Below are 14,434 nucleotides of genomic sequence, written 5' to 3' on the forward strand. Positions count from 1 at the left end.
TAACAGTTTGTAACAAGAAACTCATGTGCAGAATTAGTACTGCATTATGATGTTGGTGACTTTGTGATGGCACACTTTCACAACAAAGCACCATGATGATGAACCAATGTAAAATTATGATGACTAAGTCACTTTGTGGAAAAATTCTGAAACAGCAAAGCCATATGGAAAAGTAATACTACATTATGATGTCAGTCACTTTGTAACAACACTGCAACAACAAAGCCCTGAGCAGAATTAGTAAAATATTATGATGACTATGGAACTTTGTGAGAATGCACTGTAACAACAAAGTTCACCACAAAACTAGTACAGCATTATGACATCAGTCACTTTGTAATGGCACCCTCTCACAACTAAGCACCATGCTGAACAAATATTTCATTATGATGACTAATCACTTTGTTACAATGCACTGCAACAATAAATTCCACAGCAGAACTAGTATTGCATTATGATGTCAGTTACTTTGTGACAACCTCTGAAATAAAGCCCTGTGCAGAACTGCTATTGAAGTGTGATGTCCAAGTCACTTTGGACAACGCTGAGATACATTAAAGCCCAGTGCAGAATCAGTACTTTATTATTATGTCTACAGCACTTTGTGACAACTCTCTGTAAAAATAAAACCTGGTATAGAACTAGTACCGAATTATGATGTTTATCACTTTGTAACAACACTCTTAAAACTGTAACAATGACATGCAGAAAAGCACTGGATTATGATGTCAGTCACTTTGTGATGGCACCCTTTCACATCAAAACACAGTGCCAAACAAGTATTGAATTATGATGTCTAAGTCACCTTGTGGCAAAACTCTGAAACAGCAAAGCCATGTGGAAAGAAGTACTGCATTATGATGACAGTCACTTTGTAAAAACACTCTGTAACAACAAATCCCCGAGAAGAACTGGTAATGTGTTATGATGACTAAGACACTTTGTCACAATGCACTGTAACAACAAAGTTCGGTGCAAAACTAGAACCCCATTATGATGTCAGTCACTTTGTAATGGCACCATTTCACAATAAAGCACCATGCCGAACAAATTTACATCATGATGTCTAAATCACTTTGTCACAATGTACTGTAACAACAAATTCCACAGCAGAGCTAGTAGTACATTATGATGTCAATCACATTGTGAGAGGTTCATAGGTGTTTACTAGGCTAACAACCACAAGGGTCTTTATAAGCCTACCCATGCATCCCAAATCTCTGACAAATTCTGGCACCCTTGATAAGTGTAAGAAGGTGCTTGGGACATGAAACATTTGCAAGCAGGGGCCTGGGAGATGAACCATTTACAGGTTGCCTGTGTCCATTAGAGATATGTATGCCAAGCCATGGATGAACTTCCTGTTCCCCATCCAATTGTCCAAGTTAAACTTGAATAGGGTTAGGGAGGAACTCTGCTTCACATTGATGGGGAGCCTGTTCCAAAGATGGGGTAGTCTCTGGGATACATACCTGTATCTTCAGCAGGTCCTATTTATATCAGGCAAGGTTTAAGTCTTTATAATGGGTAAGTCTAGTGCTGTTTGTTTTGCTGATATGGATGAGGGACATCAGAGTGGGATATAACAATGCCCTGTTTTCCAGGCATAGATTTCCCCTCAAAAGCCTGTAGGAGACAGAATACAGTTAAAGGGCCTTGAGGTGGTCTGCACAGGGCATTTTACTTATGCCCAGTATTCTTTTAGTGAGGAACTTCTGTGGACATTCCATATGTTGGCTATACCTGACTAGGTACATGCCAAAGGGGGCATTGCACTCAATGATAGATCTGATAAATACTGAATACAGTGGAACAATGACTTCCTTGGACCTAGATGCCATTATAAGTTGTGGAACATGGAATGATTTCCTCACTGCTGTAGACATGTGATGGTCAAAGGCTAGATTACTGTCTATGTGTGTCTCCAACTCCCTGACTACTGGGTCAAATCTAAGGGATGTGTTGTCAGTATGATAGTTACCAGGGATGGATGACTTCCCTAAGTATACTATTATGCATTTCTTGGCATTTAGGTTTAGTCCATGGTGCTGACAGTTGTTTGTCTGTATCAGCCCTTCCTGGAGAACATTTGTGTCAGTGCAGGATTCAATGACAGCTGCTAATTTGCAATCATCTGCAAATTTAGTCAGCCAGAGACCAGTGACATTGGCTTTGACTTCAGAGAAGTAAATGCCAAAAAGGAGTTGCCCAAGGACTGATCCTTGAGGGACTCCACTTGTAACTGGCCTCTTTGTAGAGGTGGACTCCTCAATTCTAACTTCCTGAGTCCTGTCTGTGAACCAGTTGGCTATCTACCAGATGACATATGAGTTTGTACCTAGCATCTTGAGTTTGTCAACAATGTCCAAGTTGGGTATTGTATCAAATGCCTTAGCTAGGTCAAGGTAGGTACTGTGAACCATTTTGCCCTTAACCATTGTTTTGGTAACCTTCTCAAAGAAGTCCACCAGGTTGAGTAGGCATGACCTGCCCTTGATGAAACTAAACTGGGTTGGGCCCAGTGTCTGGAGGTTTACTATATCATTATTGATCATTTCCATGATAATTATTTCCATAGCTTTGCATATAAAACTAGTGAGACTTATGGGTCTGTAGTTTCCAGGGTCTGTAGATGGTCCACCTTTGTGCAGAGGGATGAATGTTTCTGTTCTCCATTCATGAAGCATGAAGCCTGTTTGGAGGCTACAGTTAAATAGTAATTCCAGAGAGTCTGATAGGTCATGTTTCATGCTGTTTAGAAGGCATCCTGGGATATTGTCTGGGCCCATTGATGCAGTGTTCTTGGCCTTAGAGAGAGCATTGAGGACCTGTTCTGTTGTGATAGCAGGGGAATTATATTCAATGGTATTTCTTGAGGGAAGGTTGAGAGGAAGAGATGGGTAATCAGTACAGGTAGCTCCATTTACAATGGGCTCTGCACAAAACCGTGTTTTGCCTTTGAGGATGCGGGCATAGCTAAAGAATGCCTTGTGGTTGTCCTTGGCCTAGAAAGCCAAATTTACCTCAAATCTGTCTTTGGTAGACTTTATTCGTCCTCTGAGGCACTTATTTAGTTTGATGAGAGTGCTTTTATCTGGCTGGGTGCTGCGCCTCCTAATTTTTGTTATGATTTTCTTCCTTCTGTTATACAACCTATTGATTTTCTGATTCCGCCAGAGTGGCTTTTTTGAGTTAGTTCTTTACTTCTTCCTGGTGGGTACAGTTGCCTCTATGCAGCTATTAACATGCTTGTTTAGGGCTTCTGTGAACAGTTCTACATATGTAGCACTGTTCTCATGGTTTGTGAGGGCTTCAAATTTTACCAGGTTATCATTTAATGGCAGGAAGTTAGCCTTAGAGTAGTTCCTGAATATTCCAGTGTTAGCTGGGGGTCCAGGTTTTATTTTTATCTCTAAGGAGACCATTTTGTGTCTGACCTTACCAGAGAAGACATTACACTAGAGGGTGTGCAGTACTCTCCCATGTTAGTGAGGACCAGATCCAGTATGTTTGCAGCCCTGGTTGGAGTATTGACCATGTGGTCCAGGGAGATTATGTTAACAAAATCAAGGAATCTCTGTGCCTGTACATTTGGTGTCATATAGGTTTCCCAATTAATAGTGGGGTAATTAAAGTTGCCCATGAATATGGTATTGGGTTGGCTAGTGAGTGTTTCCAATAAGTTTAAATACATGGTATGCATTTCCTGGGTCATAGAGGGGGACCTATAGCTTGCAAGGAAGTGGTATTGGATTTTGCCTATGGTAATTTGAACATGGAGTAGTTCAAGTGCATTGTCCTGTTTAACCAGCCTTTATGTATATTTATTTTTGATGTAAATCGAGACACCTCCACCTTTAGTCCCTGTCTCGGTAGTAGCTGGTCTAAATGTCGCTGATCTAAATGTCAAAGCCTCGTGCAATACAAGGCATCATTATGAATGAGTCGCTTTGTGACAATACATTGTAATACATCGTAACAATAGGTCCTGTACAAAACAAGCATTGAATTATGATGTCTACATCCCTTTGAGACAACACTCTAAAACATTAAAGCCCTTTGCACAAGTACTGCATTATGATATTGGTCAGTTTGTCACAACATTCACTCTGTGCAGAACTATTACTGCATTGTGACAACACTTTGTGATAGCATGGTGCATGATGAGCGTGTTAAACCATTATTGCATTATGATGTCTTTCTGACAACACTCTGTCACAAGATACCACATGCAGAACTAGCATTCTATTATGATGTCTAAGTTTGTGGCAGTTCTTGGTAACAACAAAGCTCTGTCCAGAACTGGAACTGCATTGTGATAATGGGCACTTTTTTGTCAACCTCTGAAACAACAAAGCCATTTGATAACCTGGAAAGGTATTATGATATCTAAGACAATTTGAGACAACACCTTGTATCAACAAAGGCCAGTAGAAAGACTTAGCATTTCTTCAGCATAATTTTATGCATAATCCTCATTTCTAAATATATTAACTTCAGGGATATCACATGTGAGTAAGGTGGTACGGGATGTGCTTATCCTAACCCTAACTGTGCACTTTATGTTACAAAAAAATTAAACTTTCCCTAACAACACCACTATTCAATACAAAAAAACAGACAATACCTACAATACCAGTCAAGCAGAACACTAAATCTGTCTTCTTACCTAACCTTAACTTGAACCCTAACCCACAAGTACTCACAAATACACAATAGCTGCTATAATGCAGTCTTGCCTATTTTCATAGCCTCCATCTTTTCTGTCAAGTATTCATTTTACTGTACACTGCTTCTTACCTATACTATATAAACATGGCGTTCACTCAAATTATATTCACACAAAAATGCATTCACTTACTTGTGCTGTCATGATTTTATAAACATAGTTCGGCGGTGGGAGAGTTTGCTCCCAAATCAAGAGGTGAAGAAGAGCTTGTGTGCTTAAAAATTTGTTGTGTGTTTTAAAACTTCAGAAGTGGTGCTGTTTTGATTTGGAGTCTCCCAAGGTATCATATAGTTTGGGATCAATTAATCGCATACCATGCATGCAGATGAATTCTCAATCATTTGAAGTCTGGTACTTAATTTAATTCAAGGTCACACAATTTTAGGAACAAGATTTGTCCTTTTCTTCACAAGATTTGATCCTAAAGTTAGTATAATTAAATTGTACAAGTATGGAGTGAAGGGGGATTGACTCTCCTTCAGAAATTGTTTTGCTGACTTTCTGATAGTTTTTTCTTCAACAGATGAGTAGGTGAAAAGTGAAGTTCTTGGCTACCATTATTATGGGAAGAGGTAGTTTTCACCTGAAAAGAGAAATAAAAACATATGGAGGTCTGCATATTAGTGGATTGCTGTCACCTTCTTGACTATTTAATTGTTGACACTGTTTATGCAAAAATGCATAATAAAGAAATTTCACACCCTTCATCCCTTTTACTGAATATGCTAACTTTGATGACACTATAACTCTGAGTGAGCCATACTTAGGAATGGATCTTGCCATTGTTTGGCTAAACATTTTCAGTTAACAGCAGTAAGCAAATAATGTTTGTGGGAAGTAACTTTTGAACATTATCAGGTGTGATCATATGAATTTAGAGGGATTGCTTGAACACCAACATGAGAGAGGTTACTTTTGTATACGGTAGATTATCATGCCTGATGAGGTATGGAAAACAAAAACAGTGCTGGGATTAAGGACATCAGGGAACTGGGCAGAGAAATGAAGAAGGGATTGAGTTGTCTTAGAGCAAGCAACAGAAACAAGGTGGTAAAATGGAAACAATGTAATTGTTCTTGTGGCTGTGCGCAACAGAAACAAGGTGGTAAAATGGAAACAATGTAATTGTTCTTGTGGCTGTGCGCAACAGAAACAAGGTGGTAAAATGGAAACAATGTAATTGTTCTTGTGGCTGTGCGCAACAGAAACAAGGTGGTAAAATGGAAACAATGTAATTGTTCTTGTGGCTGTGCTGCACTACTATTTTCTATCTGCACTGAGCCAAAACTAATTTTTAATATGTCCACGGGAGCACACAGATTGACTAAACGACTTCCTTGGAGTCTTACCAAAGTCCATTAGTAGTTTGCTGTGGTCTTCTCAAAAGCTCCAGTAAAGCCTGCTGACAGCTTGACAAAGTCGATTAAGTGCTACATTGTAGTAAGGGAAAGTGTTGTGTTGTCTATGCCCTAATGACATGGAAAACAAGGTAAGTACCATTCTTAAATACTGTTTGCTTGGTTGCTGGTATCTGCAAAGCCATCCTAGAGACATAAGATGTCAATGGAAAAGGCCTGCAGTACATTAGCAAAGCTACTCCTAGGCGGTCTGCAGTAAAGTAGTGAATCTGTCCAAATGTTGCTGATAGCCCATGCATGGCTTATCTTCTTCCATAAATTTGAGTTCATTATGCCAGCCAGAGTGACCATCACGTACCGTTTCCATTTCTGGATATCATCTCTTTACAGAACAAAAATTATTTTTTCCAGCTTTGAGGTCTTTGTATTTCTTATTTTTTCTATCTGTTCTCTTTATATTATAACTGGCCTGCTGATTTCAGTCACAGCTCCTCCCAAGAAAAATTAAAAATTAAAAGTTGGCATTAGTGAACCTCATATTATCTATTCCCGTATGGCAGTGTTGTGTAATATCTACAAACTGATTAAATGAGCTCTAGGACATGTTTCAATCACAAACTGAAATGCTTAACTTAAACCGCATTTAGTGATATATATATATATATATATATATATATATATATATATATATACCCTTGCAATGTGTATAATACACTGAATATATGACTCCATGTTGCAACAGTCCATATAATGTTATTAATTATGAAAGGACAGAACAGAGTTTGGCACATTACTTAACTAAACTGAGGGTTTGAATCTAATCCATGGTAATGGCATATTTTATTATAATTCATAGCAACAAATGACTTGTTGGGGCCTCAGGATGTTCTTGCTGTTACTTCTAGGAAGAAGAATTTTTTTGCTAAACATGTGTCTTCTGTAGTTTGTAGAAAAATACATATAAGATAGTGTAATCAAGAAAATAGTCTTTGTTGTGAACACCTTTTCAAATGGATTTTATTCCAAAACTGCTTTTATTTCAGTGGAAGTCATTACAGTAAGAATTCTTCCTTTCCTGAGATACAGTAACCTCAGAGACAATTATAGCTGCCCGCTAGATGTGAGGATATTGAATGAGAATGTACCTTTCATAATGGGCTGCAAACTCTTCATGTTTGCACCACACTGGAGTTCATAGAAATGTTGTTTATCCTGACTTTAGTGTACTAGGAGTCAATAGAGCTATTTTTTGTATTTGTAGTATTTTCTGCATGGCTTTCTCTTCCTGCATATTATTGGCCCAATTGTTCCTCCTTTGGGGTGATAGCCAGGCTTACAGAGCAGGCTGATAGTCCTACATCCCATTTACTCCCTGTCAAGAGGGTCTAATTAGCCTATTCATTCCCCTTGGAAGTAAGAGTTGGGTGCTGGGAACAAGCCAATACTCTGGTCCTTAGGAATCTCTCTTCCCAGTACTTACTACCTCAAACTGATGGCTTGAGAACCCCACAATTGTTGCAGTCATGAGGGTGCATGCGAGCAACTATACACATCAGCTCGCTGTCTATATGGCACACTGGTCTGCAACCTGGGCAGACTTAGGTTGGTTACTATAGGAGATAAACTTACACTTATGTAGGTGTTGCCAGTGTGGTGAGTGAAGACATTCCTGTTCAGGATGGATGAGTCAGCACCTGTTACTCCCATTTTCTTCCATCCAGTCCCCCAGCATGCATATTTGAATGCAGATTTTGTGGGTCATAATCAGTGCCTTATCTCTATGCCAATGACAGGGCATCAGTGGACACATTATTTTTATCTAAAATGAAAAATCTAAGGAAAATACACATTTGGTTAAGAAAACATGTGCCAGCCAACTCCACAGCATAGAATGATAAAGCACTGACTACATCGCAGGTGACCAGATCACTCCCACCCAACTCTTGGCAGGAAATGGAGGGCTGACTTGGTTTCCCTGGTAAGAAGAAATATGCCATACGACACAGCACTGGGGAAAGTCTGACTCCAGTCTCCAAGAATGAAAAGACTGATAGAGTGTAAGTAGAGGAAGCCATTAGGTGAGGTCCTGCATGGAGCAAAAAAATACAGTTTTACATTTGACTGAAAAGCAATTGACTGAAACCCATTTCACTGAATCCCAAATGATAGAAAAGTGTAAAAGTGTAGATAGTATGTGATGGTGTTATTTCTCAGGTTATCATTTGTTGGGGAAGTGAGTGTAGATAATTATGTATGGATTGGCAATGTCACTTTCATGTTGCAACCCCCCCCAAATTTATAAATGTTTGTGTCTGTACACCAACACTGATTCAGTGTTTATGGTAGCTGTGCATCCATGGAGTTAATATATATACATATATATATATATATATATATATATATATATATATATATATATATATATATAGATATCCAGCTGGTGAATCTGGGAATCTTGAGGCAATGTTATAACTGCCTCATGTACACAGACAACTCTCTCCTCCTCCCACATAACACAAATACTTCATGAGATGCAGCTATTTAGCCAAACTGGAGGCTGAGCTCTCTCAACTCAGGACTGGCAAGACCAGACAGGAGGAGAAGGCAACTACACACACCACAAAACCAGCCTCACATAATGCTACCACTCCACTGAATCAAACACATAAACACACAAAGACATACTTGGAGGCTCTGAGTAAAAATTTACCTAAACAGCAGAGGCCTCCAAAGTAGACACCCAAACAACTGCTACCTCAAGACACCCCACAAGCAACACATAAACCACAAAAGCAGTGTGCAAAGCAGTCACAGCCCTTAAGGCCAAATACAACACCAAACATACTTGTCATAGGTGACTCCATAGTCAGACACACTGACGTCCCACTCACCAGGCTGAACAAGGAGAGGGTCACAGTAAGCTGCCTATCGGGCTAGAATCCGCCACATAACACAAGCACTCGGGTCACTCCACGGCAAGTACAAATATGACACAGTCATTGTCCATGCTGGTGTGAACGACCTGAGACGTACCTCCCTGGACTACATGAAAAGAGACATAGAGGAGCTCTCTGATTATGTAGCCCAGGCAGGTATGACCCTAACCCTGAGCAGTATCCTTCCTTCACCAAGAATGATGCCACAATATAGAGACAAGATGATCAGCTTTAACAATTGGCTTAATGTCTGGTGTCATTCAAAGGGGATCCAGTGTCTGTCTGCCTGGGATGACATGCTTGACAAGCCACGCTGCTTCGCAAGGGACGGCTTGCACCTGTCACCCCTGGGATTCCGAATATTGGCTAAGGCTCTTGCCACCCCCATAGTGCCTTTTTTAGGCAAGGCTCAAATTCTAAACCTACCACCCTAGAAAACAAAAATGGGAAGAAACTGAGGGTAATGCTGCTCAATGCCCTTCTCAGTATGGAGAACATCGATGTCTGTGCTGTAACTGAAACCTGGTTCAAGGCTCCTGAGAGCACCCCGGCACTATTAGGTTTTACCTCATATCATGCCCGCCCCAAACCCGGACCACACCACAAAAGGAGGGGGTGTATCCATATTCATAAAGGATGCCCACACCTCCAGGTTGGTGGCAACGCACGAAGCTTCGGAAACCATCCAGGTGCAACTAACCATAGGCAAAACTGCTCTACAAATTGTAGCATGCTACAGGCCACCCTCTCAAACTCAGGAACCCCACACAGCCTTCCTGAAGACACTGGAGGGTATAAATGTATCTCCAAACACCATCATATTGGGTGATTTCAACTACCCGAATATAGACTGGGAACATTACTCAAGCCCTAACTTTCTAGCCCAACGGTTCCTGGAGTTCATAAATTCAAATGCCATGGAACAGCTAGTCACTGTTCCCATGAGAGGAGAAAATATACTAGATCTCATTGTCACAAACATGGGGACAAAATGCTCCACACCGAAGTATATCCCTCATTGGTGAGATCTGATCATAAACTAATCTCACTGGAAATCCACATCCCGCCCGACCCCAAACAAAAAGACCATAGTGAAGAACTTCTCTAAAGCAAACTTCACACTACTCAAGACTGGTGTGGTATCCTTCAAGGCCCCTGAGCCAGTGGAAACCACAACCCAAGCTGGAAGCCCTTACAAATGCCTTCTATGAACACCTCCAGGACTGCATGGATCAGGCAATCCCAAATAAAACCAAGACTCTTTCCACAAAGGGCAAACGTCCAGTCTGGTGGACCCCAGCCATTAACAAACTCTACAATAAGAGGAGAAAGCTATTACATGATAGAACAAAATCCATAAAAGGGAAGTCACCCCTGATCATTATTAGTAAAAACACTCCCAGCACTCATAAAATCAACTAAGGCCAATTTTGAGAGAAAAATTGCCATGGATTCAAAGGACAATCATAAGGCCTTTTTCAGCTATGTTAGGAACCTGGGTGGAAACTCCCAGATATTCTCAGAATTAGTCCAAAATGATACAAAAATCACTGAACCCACAGACATTGCCAACATACTGGCAGACAGGTTCAGTGCAAACTTCACCCCTCTCCCCTAAAGGAGAGATAACTATCCCAGCCGAGTGTAGCCTCCCGGACATCTCAAATGCGCAGGTGAAAGCTGCTCTCTCTAAAGCTAAAACACAGCATCAATGGGACCGGATGGTGTCCCCGGCTGTGTGCTACGAGCTAAATGAGGAATTAAACCCGCACATAAGGCAGCTGTTTAATCTCAGCCTTACCACAGGATACGTGCCCAAGGAGTGGCGACGGCAACTGTTGTCCCACTCCACAAAGGCGGCGCCTCACGGACCCTGGTAATTACCGCCCATTAGCATAACAAGTCTAGTCTGCGAAGCTATGGAGAGGATCATAATGGAGCTCATAAACAAAGATATAGGGGACTTGCAGACATTGGACCCGACCCAGTTTGGTTTTGTCAAGGGAAGATCATGCCTTTGAACTTGGTCGACTTCTTCAAACAGTCACCAAGGCCATTGATGAGGAAAGGCAGTCCATACAGCCTACCTTGACCTTGCAAAGGCTTTCGACACAATACCCCACTGGTATTGTAGAAAACTTACCAGCTTAAATGTAAACCCATATGTCACAAGATGGGTTGCAAACTGGCTTAAGGACAGAACCCACAGGGTTAGAGTTGCTGGCGCTGTGTCAGACTCCAAGCCGGTCACAAGTGGTGTCCCACAGGGCTCGGTCCTTGGCCCCCTATTGTTTGGCATCTACTTCTCAGAAGTACAGGCCAACATAGGAGGACTTTGGCTGACAAAGTTTGCAGACGACTGCAAACTGGGCGCCATAGTGGAAAGTGCATCAGACACGGATATCCTTCAGAAGGGACTCACGGAAACAGATAGCTGGTGCCAGAGCCATGGCCTGAAGTTAAACGCCAAAAAATGTATAGTCATACCCTTCAGGAAAAACAAGGTAACACCAAGCTACCATATAGGTGGCAATCCACTAAGCACAGAAGATGTTATCAGGGACCTGGGGACCCAGGTTGACAGTGGCCTTTCTTTGACACTCACATTGCTAAAGTGGTTAGAAAGACCTTCTACATTGCCCACCTGATCATGAAGGGATTCACATCCAGATCTAGTGAGGTTATTGTTCCCCTGTACTCTTCACTTATCAGACCAATGATCGAGTACAATGCCCCATTCGGGATGTATCTCACCCGACATCTGCAGCAATTGGAGAGACCCCAAAAGTTCCTCACCAAAAGGATAAAGGGACTCCAAAATCTGTCATATGCTGCCAGATTGAAGAAACTCCAGCTCTATTCAGTCGCATACCGTCTGCTCAGAGGTGACATGTGCCTGACATACAAGGCCATGTCCAACCCGAATTAATGGACATGCTCCACCTCAAAAATCCAAATCCACCAAAACCACTAGAGCAAGCGACTTAAACCTTAGCACGGATATAAATAGGACGTGCTGGAGGGATAGATTTATCACTCAGAGACTCCCTATGCTGTGGAATAAAATCCCGGTCCATGTGAGGCAGAGCACCGCTGACTCTGTTCAAGAGAAAGCTAGACCTGTGGATGGGAGATCGTAGGTTTACCCGGGAATCATCTCTGTGACACTGCTGGACAGAGGCACAACAAACTAATGGGCACAGTATTTTTCATATAAGGGGTGGCGTAAGCCACAAAAATTTGGGCTAGGCTTATAAATGCCTTAGGGCAGATAGCCTAGTATAAACCTATGAACCTATGAACCTATATATATATATATATATATATATATATATATATATATATATATATATACAAAATTAAAGGGGTGTAGGGGCAAAGCCCCCACATACGGGATGCAGGGGGGTATGCACCACCACAAAAACATTATTTTATGTTGTATTTTATTATGTTGAAAATTTTCATTGATTTATAATGCAATTAAATGGGTTTTAGTCATGTGGGTTTTCAGTCAATTGCTTTTCAGTGAAATTCTTTCAAGCATTTGATTTTCAGTCAAGTACAGTTCAATCAAATGATAGTAAACTAATATATATATATATATATATATATATATATATATATATATATATATATATTCATGTACACATACAATTCAAACTTGAAGAAAAAAATGGCATAGCTTTAGTGGGTTCAGTTGTTTTTAGAACAGGAAAAAACTCTGGAATGCTAAGCAACACCATTTAATAACGCACAAAGCTTTTGGGTATATCAACCATCAGTGCATTCACAAACAAGTCTCAAATCACACATCTTCAATCTGTATGCTACTACTCTGTAATATCTCTTTTGTAAATTTTTCTTCTCTCTGTAAACTTATGGATTTTTTCTCCCCAGGACTCTGCTGAAAATGGACACTTGTTGTCCAGTCGTACTATCCTGGCAAACAAATGTTAAATAAAATAAACAAATAAACAGAAAACTTTTTCAAATACTCCATTTTATAAGACATTCAAATAAAAATCATACAACATAGCCCCGTCAATAATCAGTCTGTTAAAACCATAGTGCATAAAAAACAATGCATAAAAACTTCAATAACTATCAATTCTATGTTATTTTAATTTTATTTTATTTATTTTACATTTGGTAACCAGGTAGTGTCTGACTAGGCAAAAAAAAAAGCCCATTTTCAGTGGAGACCTGTGTAAAAAAGCTCCCAGAGTAAAGATTACGATATTTATAGTCAGATTTGTATGTTACAATACAAAAAGATTACTAAGAAAATTTACATAATTACATAGTACAGTAAAGATCTAGTGAATAATAGCTGATAAAAAATAAAGAAAAAATAAGTTATCCAAGTATGACATCAATAAGACAAAACAATAAATTAAATCAATACTGAATAAAGTCCAACGAAACAAGCCACCGCTCAGCTGGATAAAATACAAAGATTTATTGTTAAGCAACACACTTCTTTGTATTTTATCCGGTTGAGCGGTGGCTTGTTTCGTTGGACTTTATTCATTTGTTTTAAGTGTTTTTGGTTTTTTGGTTTTAAATCAATATTGAGTTAGAATAGGCAGAAGGCAGAAGATGGGTAGTGTTTTTGCTTAGCCAGAGGATGTACAGGAGCATAACCAGTGATTGGAGAAATAATTATTAAGCAGCTGTTTGAAGCTATATGTATTGGGTATAGAAAGTAGATGCTGGGGAAGGGAATTCCAAGTTTTTGCTATGGAGGAGCTGTATAAAGAATCACCAAAAGAGTTGTGGGTTTTGATAACTTTGAGCAAGCTTTTATAAGCTAATCTGAATGAGGTAAGATTAACATAGGGTTGTACGACGTTGGATAGGGCTGGGCAATAGTCAAGTTTATGGATAACAGAGTGAGCTACCATTAGCTGGTTTAGGGTTAGTAAGTTTGGGAGTTCAATCCAGTTTAGTTTTTGTAGGGTGATACAATGGTGAGATCTGTGGGGAAGATTAGCCGCAAATTTGGTGATTTTATTACAGCAAACTTCTAGGTTATTCAATTCAGATTTACGAAGGTTTGTGAAGGCTTGAGAAAAATAGAGAAGGGTGGAAAGTAGGTGAGTTATGGCAGTAGTTATTCTTGCATGGTTAGTAAGATATGGCTTAGCCTTGTAGACTGCACCTAATTTTGTGTGGACTTTTTTATTGTTAGAGCAATATATCTGTCAAATTTTAGATTGCAGTCTAAGGTAACACCAAGGAGTTTAGTATGTTTGACTGGTTCAATTTTTTTACCATTAGAGGAGAAGACAGAGAGGTGAGTTTATTGTTTTTTATTAGAGGAATTAGAAAATACCATAAGTTTGGTCTTGTTAGGGTTTATAATTAATTGGTGGTCTGAGAGGTATTGCCCAATGTTATAGGCCTGAGTT

Source organism: Protopterus annectens, chromosome 12.part0 (assembly GCF_019279795.1).
Source record: "Protopterus annectens isolate FY-2018-M chromosome 12.part0, PAN1.0, whole genome shotgun sequence".
NCBI classification, from domain to species: Eukaryota; Metazoa; Chordata; order Ceratodontiformes; family Protopteridae; genus Protopterus; species Protopterus annectens.